Genomic DNA, 16,435 nt, shown 5'->3' on the forward strand with positions numbered 1-16,435 from the left:
TTTATTTTCTTCATTTTGCATTGAATTTTTAAGTGATTTGTATCACTGAAAATGGACACATTTTGAAATCCCATGTGTTCCCTCCTCTCTGCCCAGAGGGGGTTGGCTGCTGACCCAGTGCAGCGAGCTGGGGGGCTGAGCCGCAAGCTCCTCATTTTCTGTGGCAGCTTTGTGCCTTTTCCAAAGCAAAAACAGTCCTCAGAAAGGGGTAACCTCAAGCAAATACCCCTCCTCTCCTATACCTGGGGCTGGTTTTACTGCACCTGGCGAAGAGGGCCAATACCTGGAGGGAGCAGAATCAGAAAACAAGATTTCCTTATGACTTTCCATTTTACGATCAAACTCGGTGTAACGTCATGCCCACCATCCAAGGCAGCCCCTCATCTCGTGGGGGTTTTAGGCCAGCGCTCTCTGCTCTCCCTGTGTCTCCCCCATAGTGTCCTGATCAACCAGCACTGACAAGATCCCTGATCCGACATGGCACAGGAGCCCTTGAGCTCCAGCTCCACCGGCTCGGCTCGCAGCGGGACGCCCTGAGCCAGGCCTGCCCCACTGCTCCAGTGCCCCACAGCACTGAGGGGGACCCCATCCTTCGAAAACATGTTTGTTTTGCACCAACACAGAACGGGCCACGTGACGCTCCACCATTTTGGCGGCCGCACGTGAAATGGTGTCGGCGCAGCTGCACCAGCAGTGGCTGCCATGGCGGCCCGGCTGATTGCAGCGCCCTTGTCACGCCGCTCCGCCAGCGGTGGAGCTAAATTAGAGCAACTAATTGCACGTCTCTTTGAAACAATCAGAATGACAAATCAGTGGTAATCTCTTCAGTTCTAGAGGGAAGCTATTGCGGCTCGTTCACAAGGATTAATCAGCTTTTCATCAGTGTTATTATACCAGCGCTGCCTCCGGAGAAGCCCTCAGGCCACACTGGCTGGGCTCACACCACGGGGACACCGAGGCATGGCCAAGCTGCTCGCTCCCAGCCCTTGTCCACTGGCAGAGCTGCCACATCCACTCCCAGGCTCTGTGGCCCTCGTTCAGGCCCTGCCTGGGGGGCTGCACCCTGTGGGCAGCAGGAAGGATAGAGGGAGGCTGAAGTCGCGTGCAACCCCCTCAGAGAGACTCTCCAATACAAAAAACCATTTTAATGATCAGGGCCAAATCAGAGATCAGTCAAGGAGGAATAACTACAGGTCTTTCCCTTCTACATAATGAGCTGCAGGAGCCACCCTGGTGCCCCTCCCCAAGCACAGGGAAGGTTTTCTCTCCATGCACCACCGGCACTGCTCCGTGTCTGTCTGGGGCTGCTCCACAGAAATCCCAAACACGCTGTTGAGCAGGAGCTGTCAGCAAGCAGAGCTGGTGCCTTTCAACTCTTTACCACCCGCACTCAGCAGAAAAGCACTCAGCAGCATCCCTTCTTGGCTCAACATCCAGAGGACACAGGCTGCAAGGGTTGAATGACCCAGGCTGGGTTCTCCCAGCCCTACCACTGCTCCATGGCACCACCATGCCCAAACAAGCCACTTTCTGCTTGACAAAAGCTAAAATGGGAATATATTCATCGACCTCTACACTTCCACTGCATTTCATAGCAGTCCCAGAGAACTTTGCCTGTTAAGAACAATGATGGCAGAGAGCTTTACTGGAAATGCCCAGACCTTGTGCAGAAAGCAGTGGTGGTGCCCTTTGGCCAAGGGCTAGGAGGGAAGGATGCTCGAGGGAAGAAAAGCAATTAGTGATACCACTCCATGGACAGAACTGACTACTTGCTTTTCATGGACTCATCTTCCACTATCAAAGACCTTCCCCTGGTCCACAGAGGTTCTTTTTCCCCACCAAGCAGAACTGAGCACACAAGTGTGAGCATAGGGTGTGCAAAGAGGAGAGGAGAAGGCCATGGTACTGCGTCAAAAGGCCCCAGAGACAAATCCTTGATCTTTCATGTACTCAGACCAACAGCCCTCAGAGCTCTGGACAAGAGGGCTGAAGCACTACACATGGCTCTGCTGTGCCCTGGAAAAATTCTGCAGCGGACACGTGGCATTTCACTCCCCTGTTTCAGTTTACAGGGGCACAGATTATTCCCTCCCAAGCACGGTCCTGCTCTCTCTGGCCAAGGGGCTGATGCTGGCCTGGGAGAAGCTTCTCCACCAGCACGACCGTGGTGCACCTGCCCATGGGCAGGGGCCAGCTGAAGCTTGTACCAAACGTCCCAGGAGCTGGGCATGACTCTTCCTTAGGTGCAGGTCAGCGCCGCTGCCACGGAGCCCGCCCAGGACAGCAGCTCTGAATGGGACAATGCCCAGCCTGGCAGTGGGAGGTGGTTCTTGGCATCCATGAGACAGTCAGCAGCAAGGCCAGTGTGGTGCTGCGTGGGGGCACTGTCCGAGCAGGAATCGCCATCTGCAAGGGATGGAGAGAAGAGAGGATTAGCAGAACTCAGCCACAGCCATGGAAGCCCAGCTCCCAGCAGCTCCTCTTGGCTCAGACCCTATCCCTGCTCAGCCAGGAGAGAGACTGGCATTACGTGGTCCTGGATAAGGCCTGAGGCACCATCTTCCATGGGAAAAATATCAGTCTGCAGCCCATTGCTGGGGCTGGGTGTGCACAACAACACAGCAGCACTCAGAGCAGCTGAGCACAGCTTTCCTGTCGCCTTCAACAGCTCCGTGCCAGCTCTGCCACATTACAGTGCTTGGATCACACCATCAAAACTCAACAATGCACTTGAGTTACATAAAGATCCAGCTCGTGGAGAAGAGGCTCTTGACGTTTCCCCACAGCAGGCTTTTAGGGTACGTTAGGAATGCTAAAACCGTGGCTGGAAAGTGCACAGAAAGGTGAAGTCAGGCATCAGGGCCCTCCAAAACAGTTAAACTAAAACTGCTGAGAAACAGACAAGGAAACAGACAAGGTCGCAGCTGCAACTAAAGGACACTTGAAGTTGTTTACAGAAGGCAAACCCGCACTACATGGCATGCGTAACCTCAATTTCCCACAAGCACGTGTGTGGGCACACACCAAGTATAACATGTACATAAAATAATACAGAGAGATATATTTAAGTCCTCTTCCTGCACACGTAAAGCCAGCATCCAGGCAACAAACTTCTGGTGAATTCAAAGCACTGAACTAGGAGAAATCCTTAAAAACAGAAGAGCTTTCTTAACTAATTGTCTCTCACACCAAAAAATGTCCATGCCAATCTTTTTTCTTTGTTTTTTTCCTTTCTGAACACCAAACTCACTCCTACTTGGATTTGCCTTGCTGCTGCTGGATGCACACAGTTTACCCAGTGCATGTTAAAATGCCCATGAAGTACAGCGCTGTATGTGCCCTGCTCCAGATGATTCTCTGCAGATCCCCGCTTGCAGCTTCACTCAGGCCAACTCGCTTAGAAACGTCTTAAAGTCGAAGCACTGCCCTCACTCAGGGAGTGTCACAGTGTATTTCGTAACTGGGGCTCACAAACAAAGTCCTTCCCCTATGTGCAGCCGTTGTTGCCCACAACAAAGGCGTTTGGGATCAAAGGAAAGGGTTAAACCCCCACGCAGTCATCGCTTGGAGTCCCGGAGGTCTGACTGCTGCCAGCTCCTGAAAAATGGCCACCAGGCAGGCAAGCTGCTGAGAATCATCAGAATAAGATTGGAAGGTGTCCACATCAATCAATCACTTGTTGACAGATGACTGGAAGCCCCCACTGTGCCCGTGGACAGCTGACCAACTCTCGGCTTAACCTGGAGTCTAACATTAGCCTGTTTGCTTCGTGTGGGTGGCTGCTGCGTTATGACCTTAATAGTCAATCAATCTTGCAACGAGCAGTCTGTCTGGCAGAAACATTCATTATCCATCCTATTCATGCATTGAAAAGCTTTATCTTCAAAAACTCTGCATCACTTAGGGAGGAATAACAGAACCCTGAGCAAGAAAATAGGCCCAGCCCCAGTTTCTAGGGGGAATTCGGATGTTGGGGCCAAGCCCCCACGGCCGCTGCAGCCCCAGATCCGGGGGCACTCGGGGCAGGGCTTGGCCTCCCTTTTATTTCTGGTACCTATTCAGGCTGCTTTGAGGTTGCTGCTCTTGCACCAGCAACTGCTGGAATCAGTGCCAAGAGGAAGACAAGGGGGAGAGATATAAAAGGACAACAAACACACATCAATTAAACCTTGCAAGCTGTTAGTCACACTAGTTAATAAGTTCTTTCTATCTGTAAAGTGCTCTTAGTGACAAATCCTTTAACTGGCACTCAGAGCGTTATTATGGCTTTCAAGATGCCTCTGTCTTTCATGTGCAGCTTCTTGTACACATGTGAGTGCTCCCCGTTGCGCAGTCTGTTTACACTAGTTGTGAGAAGACATCATCAAAGCAAACTGAAAGCAACACTAAATGCTTGAGAAAAACAGAATTTATTCGCTGCTGCCTGCTCTGGAATCGCCTTTCACTTAACAAACCGCTGCAAACTGCAGCGGCAGGAGCCAGGCTGGCACACCAGCAGCGTCCACCTCCCAGTATCAGGCAGGGGGACCTGAACCTCCTCCCACCAGCTGAGACCTGGTGGCCACAGCTCCAGGGATGAGCAACTGCAGGAGCTGCCCATGCTCTGCTGTGGCCAGGGGTCCCAAGCTTGGCAGTCTGTGTACCAGAGCTGTGCCCGGGACGGGACAACGGCAGCTCCCGTGCCCAGGGCTGGGAACCAGAGCAATGCCCCAAGGGCCCTCACCATCACTCATCCCAGCCATCCCTGCGCCATGGGGCACCCAGAGGGTGGCAGAGGCTTGGTTTCAAAGAGCTGAAGCCAGACAAAGATTTATGCAAGGCGAAGGAAGGAGAAGATCTCGAGAGGAGCGCTCCTGCCTCGCTCACCGCCTGCAGAAACTGGCACAGGGTGAACACCCATGGGCAGGGGGTCTGCAGAAGCCCCTTCATGGCTGGCTGGTCCCTGTTCAGGAGAGGGGCAACGAGAAGGTGGCTCCAACCTCACCTGCATTGCACAACATCCTGGGAGAGCAATATATGACACACAAGAGCACATAAACACACCAGCACCAGGGAGGATGAGGAGCTGACCCCAAGTGCCCTGTCCGGGGCCAGCAGCCACACAGACCACGCAGTGCCATGGGATGCCCTTACAGAAACCATCCTCTCCTTACTCAAAGTCAAAGTAATTAGGGCCCTGCAACATTAGATTTTAAAAAAAGAGACAGTTAATCAGAGATCTTCCATAATCCTTCACACTCGGGCTGCCAAAGCAGCCACAATTCAGCAGCACAATTCAGCCACAATTGTCCAGGCTGATTGTATGTCCTGAAAAATGAACAGTAACACTTGCAAAGAAGCAAGTTATGTTTCTGCAAACTCTCTCCCACACAAACTAAACATTAATCGCCTTAATAACCATTAATGTGCAATGGTCATTCATTAAATTCAGGAAAATACAGGGCCTCAAAGCAATCATTTCATGGTTTCAGTACCTGAGGCACTCACCACACAGCACCTGTGTGCCCTGTGCACGGCATGTCCCGGGCCGCTGCTGCCCGATGCCACCCTGTTCACCTGGCACCCGCCTGCCAGTGGCAGCACAGCCAGGCTCCCAGACCGTGCAGCAGGAGCAGAGCTGCCATACCATCACCCTCTGGGTGTGCACAGAGAACAGCCCACTGTGCCAGGACAGCCACCATGGCTCCCCGTGTGCCTTGCTTGACCTGGCACCCATCCACAGAGCTCCTCCAGCAGCACGGCCCAGCACAGAGGAGCAGTGCCACTGGGGACTGGGGTGGCAGCAGTGGCGTTTTGGGGGGGTCCTCCAGGCTATCAGTTGCAGGTGACAGCATTAGATCTGCTGCCCCAGAAAGTCCTCTGTGCAACCTGGCCTCCTCCGGCTGGCTCAGGGCTTCACGGACGGTGTCAAGTGGCAACTTTCTGGATTCTGACCTTGCTGGAATTTGCTGCTGGGGGGGGGGGACACGCCAGTCCATAAAGTTCCCATTAGTGTAAAAGCAGATGTAAGCACTTTGCTGGCAGAGCTCAGCAGCAGGGAAGCCTGCAGTTGATCAGTTCTGCCTCGCTGGTCACTGCAGTCAACAGGAATTACCACAGAGGGTTCCTGTGCCCCTCTCTCAAAGCCCACCCCTCCAAAAAGAATGGTTTAAAGAAGCCAGCTAAGTTCAGGCAGCACTCCAGGATAGCACAGTAAATCCACGTGATATGTGCTGAGCCCCAGCCGGGAATAGCCAGCAGGAGAGCAGTGTGGATTTGTTTATTATACAAATCTAAGTATGGGGAGTCGCTGCTGCTCCCACGAGGAGCCCGTGACTCCAGGGCCTGTGTGGCACATGACTCAGTGCAGGACCGAGGGACAGGCAGGTGGCAGCTGGGGCTGGCCTTCGCCATCAGCTCCCACAAGGACACCCCCGGATTGTCACAGCCAGGGAGCAGCACCTGCCCCTTCCCACAGCACCAGGGGCACGAGGGGACTGCCAGACCCTGGAGCACTGCCCTGGGATGGGGACTGAGCGCAGCCCCCCAGACCCTGGCCACCAAATGGGCCACAGTGCTCTGCTGATGGGAGGAAAAAAGGCAGCAGCAAAGGCTGCTGTGGCCATGGTGCTTCCTGTCGCTGGTGGAGTGGGACTGCCAGCCCTCCACCCCCCGTGCTCCCTCTCCATCATGCTGCACTGAGAACCGGCACCAGCTGACCTGGTTTCAGCCAGTTTTCCTTCATGATTAACACTCTCCGGGCCCATGCTCACTCTGTTATTCTCACCAAATTAAAGAGCAGTCCTGGATCCTCGTTAGATTTGCTCACATTTGAGCAGTGTCATGTGGTCAGTAGCCCATGGCAATACACTAAATTAAAGGCCTAATGCAGAATCCACCTACGAGCCTGACAACTAATGAATCGAGGGCTTCAGGCCCCAGAGGAGCTGCGCTGGGATGAAGCCACTTCACACCGAGCCAGAGCAGAAGTGCAGTCCCTGGGCTGTCATTCAGGAATAAAGAATTGTTGAATTTTATTCACCGCAGGACACAGAAACAACAGCATCTCTGTAATGAACGCTGGTTTGCCAGAGAGCCAGGCAGCAAGGAGCCCTCTCAGCGCTGATCCCCCAGGGCACAGCGGCTCCTGCCCACACACCAGAGGTGCTGCAAATGATCTCCCACTAGGTTTCAATGGACCGGGTATGAGTCCCCACAGGGACACGCTGACTCTTCCCTCTGGTCAAAATTAATACCTCCACCCATGCCTCCAAACCATTCCGGTACTCCAGAGCGCACAACACGGCCCCTTCCTGTGCCCCCAAGGGCTCAGGGGAGTTCAGCTGCCCGTGCCACAGCACCCAGCCCTCGCAGGCATCAGCTAACACCGACTGGGCTATGCATGAGAACCACAGAGACTGTGGCTCCCACACTGGACTGTTAGCACCCTCTCCCCATTCCCAGCAGGGCAAGTGCTGGATGTAAGCTCTGGGGCCAGTGCTGCGGCCATCAATTTTGCTCTGAAGCATTTCAAGTTGGAGCTGAAGCCTGGAAAGGTTCAGCCTGTTGCATCAGACAGCTCCAGCCCTGCAAAGGTCAGGGCTGTTTTGGTAAGGAGCTGTTTGCTGAAGCCTCCCCCTCCCCCAGATCCCTGCTCTTGGCCACAGGATCCTGCACTCATACCCCTGCCCGTGCACACACATTTACACTCTACTCAGCCTTTGGAAATGGAGAAGCTCCACACCAGGACACTGCACCATGAACTGGGGGCTGTGCAGAGCTCCTGAGGCAGCCAGCATGGCACTGGGGATCTCACCTCCTCTGTGCCCACCCCTTGTGCCCCTGCTACAAGCCCTCTGCCAGGGAGTGATGGCCTCTGGCCAGGTGTGCACTGGCAGTGCCACTATCCACCACACATTCCCCATGGTCACAGTCATGGACCTGGACCTCTCTCCTCATCTCCACAGCAGAGACAGACCCAGAGTACAAGGACAAAGCAAAGTGTTCTCTGCTCAGGCTGGTCTGAAATGCCCTGGAAGGACACACAAACTTTTGGGGGACAGGAGGATGCTCCCAGTGACCTCCAAAACACCGTGCTGGGGGCTCTGCAGCCACGTCACTGGGTGGTGCAGAGCAGTGCTGGGAGCAGCCAGCCAGGACTGCAGAGAGAGGAGGGTGGTGAACAGGGTGATGAGCAAATCAAAGCCACCCTCCAGCCAGGCACAGAAGATTGTCTCCCTCTCTTCTCTGTGTCTGCCATCCATCCATCCATCCATCCATCCATCCATCCATCCATCCCAGTGAGGATGGCAGGGTAGGGAGGAGAACTTTAGGCTGAGACATGTTAATTGATGCCAGTGCACACTCCACCCTCCCCACATTCCTCCATCTGGACAAGGCACGACCACTTCTCTAAAGCCATCTTTTCATCTCTAAAGCGAGAGCTGCATTTTAACATTAATTCTTTTTTTTCCTAGACAGACTTAAATCTCATTAATTTTAAGACACTTCAAGCTCACTTTAGCAGTCCCTAACATAATTCTCCTAACTTAAGATACAAGATACTAGATAGAAGTAGCCAATCCCATTTATAATTGTATATATGACCAGCAATTCAAATTCACTTCCCTTGATTTAATGTCCTATTTGTATTCTATCAATAAATGGAGTTCTCAGGACCATACTTAAATGGAAGCAGCACTATGCTCTGATAGCCAAAGCCAGCACAAAAAAATTGCATCACTAAACTAAAATGTCTTGTAGTATATGATTCCTTGACTTATTGTTCTCTCCTCTTCACTGCACTTGAATATTAACTGTTGTATTAATAGCTCACTCTTAATTATCCATGAGTAATGTACTACAACCAGAAAATTAATGGAGGGAAGCACCACAAAAATGGAAAAGAATTCTCCCTATCCCAGATACATTTTCAAGCACGTTCTGAGAGAAGGAAGATAAACACACTGCCTTGGACACAGCCAGAGAAGAGGCCAGTGCTGGGGAGGGTCCACTGCTGAACCCCGGGGATGGGTCCTTGCCCTGCTGGACCCTGCTTGCCACAGGAGGGAGGTTCTGAGCAGGGGTCCAATAATGATCACAGAGAGCTGGGGTGGTCTGGAGAGGGGCAGCAAAGCCAGCCAGTGGCTTGGTTCTCCAGCCCAAGATGAAGGAGATGAGTGGGACCAGAGTGAGAAATTTACAGTTGTTAAGTAAGACATTGCCACAAAACACATAATTCATCTCCAGATTTCACTGCAGCAGGAATATGAACTTGAAAAGACTGACAAAGGACAGGGTGTTTTCCTGGATAATGTGGATTCTCGGAATTAAACGTTACAACTGACAGGAGTGCAAAGATATGCTGCACCCTTTGTTCACCACCCCCCCTGCTCTCCAACGGGCACCTGAGAGGGAGGAACTCTCATCTCTGCTGGGACATTTCCCCTCCCCAGGAGCCTGTTGGAAAGTGCTGCTCACCATGATGCCATGACATAGTGTCTGTGCCCCTGAGCTGGGACCAGGGACAGTGCCAGCGTGGCTCCTCCAAGGCAGGCAGGAGCTGCACAGGCAGGGCCACCACATCCATCTCCAAAGGTGCCATCCTGGGGATGCTCCAGAAGACTGGAATGGTGAGGTGCCTAATTAAATATGTGCCTCCCAGTGCCAGAGCCCTGCAGCAGCCATGAATTATGCAGCGGCTCACTTACATGTCAGCAGGATCACAATATTGATGAGCTATCCTGCGTGTAATCTGATAAAAACCAAGATAAACTCAGCAAAAATTGAGTGTAATATGATCCTTTCCTTTCAATAAACCACTTCCAGCCCAGCACTGGGAATGTCGCTCCAGGCTCCCTGCTCACCTCAGGCAGCCAAGCCCAGCAGCTCCTCAGTATAGCCCAACAGGGGCACGGAGCAGCGGCCGTGCTGACAGCATTCCCCTGCACCTGCAAGGCAGCACTGGGCGCCTCTGAAGGCTACCTGAGGATGTTTCTGTGCTGTACGGGGTTCGAGGCTGGTGCCCTCCACAGCGCCAGTGCATTCCAAAAGGTCTGAGTTTTGGCATTCAGATTAATGCTGGAGACAGGGAGGAAGAAGTTGCCGTGTTTCACACTGACTCCCTCCTCTCTCTCTGGGCAAGTGAAGGATGACAGAGGGCAACTCCCACTCGGAAATGCTTTCCAGTGCTTGCAAAGACCCAGGTCTGACTCCAGCTCCCGTGACAAACCAACTGCTTTGTAAACCTGGGCCGGATGATTTCGGTACCCTGGGAACAGCACAGGCTCCTGCCCTCAGCTAAAACACATCCTCTAAGAAACACCTTGAAGAGAGGAGAGAGGCTTCTGGCCACTTCTGGTCACCAGATCCATGCTGAGGGCTGCTAGCCAAGGACAGAGGATGCTGCTCCCTGCCCCAGGACTTCCCCAGTGCAGCAGGGACTGGTGCTATTCCCCCTGAACTCAGCAAGACCTTCAGAGAGCCCCCGAGGGCAAGCAGTGCCCACCTGCCCAAGGCAGGGGGAGCCCAGCCCACCCCCCCTTCCAGACAAAGCTAGAGGCAATGAGCAGTGAGCAAAGTGACTGTCCTCACCTTGGGGACACAAGCTGGAGCTCCTCAGCAGCCTCATTCCCAATGTCTCTGTCCCGTCAGCTTCAGGGACACAATGAGGTGATCACTTAATTGACAAGAAACAAGCAATGGGTGAAGTATAGACATCAAGGTTACACCAACTCTGGAGCCTGTTAGACACTGGCAGGGGCTGGGGATCCTGTGACAGCCCATAAACCCCAGCACCAACCCCAGTGCTGGCAGGTCCTTGTGGAAGAGGTGACCATCAAAAGCTTGTTTCACCTCCAGAGGGATGTTTTAGAGCACAAGAACAAAGTTTCGAAAGCAGAGCACTGATGGTTTGCTTTTAAAATTATATCTTTCAAATCCATAGCAATGTAAAGAGAGGGGAACACAAAGACAGAGAAAGACACAGACTGGGGGAATCTGCCCAACAGAACCAAGAAATAGCAGAAAAAGACCAGCAAAATAAATGATGAATGCAAAGACCTCAGTAACTGACCAAGTGGCCAGCTCCCCGCTGTGCTGCTCCTCTCTCCAGACCTCTCTCTGGCCCATGGGAGGGCCCATGGGTGAACCCCACCTGGAATCTGCCCTGAGAGTTGGGGGTGACAACACCACAGTCAGCACCATGTGTGAAACCAACCAACCATAGGCAGCACCAGGCTCTCCACAGCCACAAGTTCCTCCAGTTCCTGACGTTGCAGGAGGGGTCTGGATCCAGCCAGGTCCTCCTTGCCCCAAAGGCTGCTCTCCTTCATGCCCAGGGGGTCTACACTGGCCCAGCAGATGCAGCTGGGGGGAACTGGGCTGGTCCAGCACCCTGCAGGGGTCTCCAGCCCCACTGATAAGCCCACAGGGAGGGACAGGAATGTTGCTGCCTGGAGACGCCTCATTTCACAGATGTGCCTGTGTCTGCGCAAGAGAGAAACTTTCACAGCTTTACTGCTTTTCAAATATTTTAATGCAAGCCATTTGGTGTCATATTTTTAAAAAATGGGTACCAGCACAAGCTACATGCACATTAGCAACTGTCTCTCTATTAGTGTAAATACAAGAAGCAGAAAAGCACAGTCTGACTCCTAATCCATATGGTTATTCCAAATAGATTGCATGGTCTTAAACTTTGGCTTATTAGACTGGATCTTACATATGGAAAGAATTAAAATGCTGGATTTACAGTGCGGGCTAATCAGAACATGTTTAAATAACGATGCCCCAGCAGCCTCAGAGGGTCACAGCCTCCCAGACACCTGGTGGAGAGGCTGATGCTGCTCCCACAGCAAGAACCTCCCCAAAGCCCGGCGTTGCAAGAGCTGCACCGTGGCGCAGGGCAGGGCAGAATCCAGCCTCCAGCGCTCCAAGAGAGCAGGCTGCAAGGAGGAAATACCTCATTTCCCACCGACTAGTCCATACAAGCAGAGACAATAGGGCCAAGTGTGCGCAGCCGGCAGTGCTCCCGCGTCGGAGCGCTGGCCAGCACGGGCTGCTCTGCCCTGACTCTTCCTATCTGAAAAAGCCATCAGCACTCCTGCTCCTTCACTTAGAATGAAAGGTCACTTCAGGGCTTTTAGGGTATTTTTTTCAAACAAAAGAATTATCTCGATTTAAAAAAAAAAAAAAAAAAAAGAGCAACTTTGTTCTGAGATCACAAAAGCTATTAAAAGCAAAGCATGGTATCACGGTTAACAAAGCCAGAACTCACGAGAAAGTGGACATGCATTACTTGCTTCTGCTAATTAATTTCTGGACAGGGCCAGACTAATTTTGGGTGCTTCCATACTTGCATGTCCACCACCACGGATCTAAACATGCTCCCCCACCAGAGAGTCTCCTTGCAGCAGTCCAAGCCTCTCCCCTTTTATTCCACTGATGTTGTTTCCATGTGAGTCAGTTGCCTTTTTATTGCTCCTCTAAATACAGCTTTCTCCAAAAGTTGCTGAATTTCTAGACTTGGAAGCATGACAGAAGAATGCACTGATTCACCCCCTCCACACGGCTGGCTGACAGCTCCCCTGGAGCCGACTCACCACAGGGACGGTGACCAGTGTGAACCAGTGTGAATCCAGCAAAGGAGATGTGGTCTGGGGAACTGGAACCCAGCCACGTCTCCAGCCATCCTGGACGCTCTGATCTGCCTCTCTGCTGACCCAGATGACAAACCCCAAACCTGGTCCCACACCAGCTCCAGAAATGGTTCTGTATTGTGCTGCACCACCCAAGCTGCCGTCCGCCAGTGTGCTGGTGCCAATGCCATCCACAGGAGTCCAGCCCCCTCAGCTCCACCCCAGGCTCAATAACACTGACCAACAACACTCCTTGTCCTGGGGGTCATCAGAGGCTGTGCAGAGCAGAGGGGGAGAGGGTTTCAAAAGCACAGCCAGCCCCTTAATGACTACATCAACTGGTAAGTCAATTATTAGTCTCTTGAACTGCCAGAAAACATCAGCACCAGGGACCCAAGCAAGTGTTTAGTGTCTCCTCGACTCCCTGGTGCTGGGAAGTGTGCCACTTGTTAAAGGGCAGCCCATGGCCAGGGTGGCCAAGGAGCAGGAACACACCCCAACCCACACCTGCTCCCTCCTCCTCCTCCTCAGCCCTGGCCACAGAAAGCCACGTGCTGAGCTTCCAATGGGCACTCGCAACCAGGAACAAAAGCCAGCCCCTCCATGCAGCTGCAAGGGGGCTCAGCTGTGTCAAGCTGGCAGCACCCAGGACAGGGCAGCTTCCTGGGCAAGTCCTGAGAGCGCAGCTGAAGCCCAGAATGGTTTCCCCATGGTCCACACTGCCAGCTACACGGGAGCACCTTATCTGCACTGAAACCATCATCAGATTCTGCTGGCAAAAGATGCAGAGGAACTTGGAAAGGCCTCAGATAAACCACCCTGTTCCAACTTGGTACTGAGAGCAGTTCTGCATAAACACACTGCACTAACTACAGCCTAACAGGGTTTTCCTCCCTCCAGCCTCTCATTACTGAGGATCAGGAAAAGAGAAGGAGTATATTCTCCTTTTGGCTTTTAGGGAAATTATTAAATTGGGCTCAACTTTTCATCTTTCTCACAAAAAGGTGCTCTGTCATCTCGTGCCTGTTCACCTACACAAAGACGAGATGACATCTCTGGCTAAAGGCCGACAGTTCTGCACCTCCTTGTCGCTTTTAACAAGAAAATAATCCTGCAGAAACACTTGAAAAACAAATCGGTGTTGACACTCCTCATCTGCTAGGTACACTTTACAAAAGGAAAGAAATACTGCATTAGCGTTTGACCTCCTCACCTTTCTGACACTGGAAGAAAATAAAGAGGGAAGGCTCAGAAAAGCTGATGCTGAAGTAAGAATGTCAGGAGAGCAGGCAGAGCTGCAGGCTGGAGCCCCCAGCCCAGCAGGCAGGGTAGGGCTGAGTCAGCCCAGGCAGAAGGGAGCTGTGAGCTGAGAGCATCGAGGGGCACACAGGAGTCCCAGGGATGGGTGAAGAGATGCTTCTGCAGATCAGGGCGTGAGGACTTAAAGAGAGACCATCACCAAAAAGCTTCTCAGTCCAGTGAAGCCCTGGGGCTCTGCCCTCGGGCTGCAGTCAGTCCCTCCAGGTATGTGATCCAACATCCTCTCACACCTGTCTTATCTCTCCCCCACAGCAGCCCCTGTTACAGCTCCATCCTTGTACCATTACATGGCTGTGTAGTGCTGAGTGGCTCCTTGCAGACACAAGAGACTGCCTTGTCCTGCTCTAAATGCTCCTGAACCACGCTGCACACTTCCAGCTCCTGACCTCTGCAGCCTGCAGGCAGGAACGAGAGGGTTTCCTCGGCTCCCAGCACTGTCAGCTGCTCCCTTCATTCTGGGCACGGTGGATTTCACCAAATAAGTCATGCTAACCCCACCTCCTCTTCCCTGAGCAGAGACTACCAAGGAATAAAACTGAGCTTTGTCTTCTGAACAGCCAGACACTCTCCATGAGAATGCTCCCAGCACAGGCAGCTTGCCCTTTGGACACAGCCCTCGGGTGACTTTCCACGTACGCAGGCACCAGATGGTCTCACCGCTCCCCCGGTGTGCCTGGGCACAGCTCTGCTGCCGCCTCGCCGGGCACAAGTCCTTGCCTGTAGGAGGTGGGGGCACTTCGAGGAACTCACAGAAATATTTTCCCACCGGTAGCTGCCGGCCTGAGCTAATGCGACATGACACGTCTCTCGCCATGAACAATGTGCTGACATTCGGAGCCTGCTCACCATGTTCCCAACCGCCCCACTGTCACCGCAGCGAGATCACAGGCAGGGGGATACGTTTCTCCCCTGAGCTTGTTTCGAGCACCCCTTTGAGGTGCCACTGCCGTGGAAGGCCCGGCAATCCCTCCAGGAGACAGCTTTGTAAAGGTAGCAGGGCACCATGGTAATGTCAGCTGGAACAGGAGGACAGGGAGAGAGGCAGCGCTGCCTGAACAAGGAGTCTCCTGCAAAGCCACTCTCGTTAAGCGTCCAGGCACAGCAGCAGCTTCACATCCTGCAAAGACAGCCCTGGGCTCTGCCACATCTCTGTAAAAGGTGCAGCTACACACCGGAGCAGGAGTCAGACAAGAGTGCCAGCTGTTTGCAGCCTAAAGACAACCCTTCCACCACCAGCTCCGTCTGAGAAAGGGCTCTGAAATCTGTCCCTGCGACACCCACAGGAAAGTGGATGAGAAGTTCGTGGGACAGATCCCCTCCAGGCTGCAGGTGGGGAAACGCAGGGAGCATGACAGAGCATGGTTTGTGTGCCGAAACCCTGACACCCGCCCGTGCCCTGCTTACACAACAGCATTACACAACACGGCACTTCCGTGGATTGCATAAGGCCAGGGCCGGCACACCCGAAACCCCAGAGACGGCGACGTGCTGGGACAGCAGACCCACCACCGGTCACCCAAAAGCACATTCCCACCATGCTGCCTCCCCACCGGCCCTTCCAGGCCACTCCTGAGAGGAGGCAGCCCAGCACAATGACAAGAAGCATCATGGCGTGATAGCAGGAGTCAAGAGAAGGAGCTATTTCACCATGCCCTGGGAAGAGGCTGATTTGGTCCCAAATCACCGGACCTGGAATGCTCTTTCTTGCTGCACAAAGAAATTGTTGTAACTTTTGGAGAATTTAAAGTAAATTTTGTTAACGATCATCCAGGGCCAGCCCAGCACAAGGGGCAAGGAGCAGTTCCACACATCTGCAGGCTTCAGCTGGGTGGCAAAGGTAGCACCGTGGTCATCAGCAATTTGTAGCTTCTACCTACCCCAAGCTGTTGCAAGAAGGATCAGCACTGCCAGGTGGTGATACAGGAGGTGTGAAAAAAAAATCCATCCAGTACATCCCAGCGTGTGAAAAACAAAGCATCTACCACACCACACAGCACAGAGAAGGCTTCTAGGAAGGATGAGGCTTGGGTTTCTCCCCAGCCACCAAAGTTTCCATTTTCTGCACCCGAGCCAGATGCCTGCAGCCTGAGCAAGGATTTACGACAGCACAAGCTTCAGAGTCCCTCCGCTTCTCAAGGAAGTATCAGGAAATAAAAGGGCAATTGCATTAGTCAGTCATCAGGAGTTCAGGGTTTCTGCTTGGTTTCAATGACAGCAGGTAAAAAAATTGCTCGGCTGCCTGACTGCAGGCAGCAGCCCCGCAGGAGGCCAGACATGCCGCACACACACCACACCAGCAACACCTCTGCCCGGGTGAGTGCCAGGGCCATGCTCAGATCATCCAGGGTCTCCCCCACCCAGCACAGCTGAGCAGATGCCAGCAGGAGCCACTGTCCCAGCCTGAGCTCCCCTCTGCTCCAGCAGCTCTTGCCTGCGCAGGGATTCAATGGAAATGCAATGCTGGAGGGTCTGAGCATCCCCATGACTTCCCAGCTCAT

This window comes from Hirundo rustica, chromosome 17, assembly GCF_015227805.2.
Source record: "Hirundo rustica isolate bHirRus1 chromosome 17, bHirRus1.pri.v3, whole genome shotgun sequence".
Taxonomy (NCBI): domain Eukaryota; kingdom Metazoa; phylum Chordata; class Aves; order Passeriformes; family Hirundinidae; genus Hirundo; species Hirundo rustica.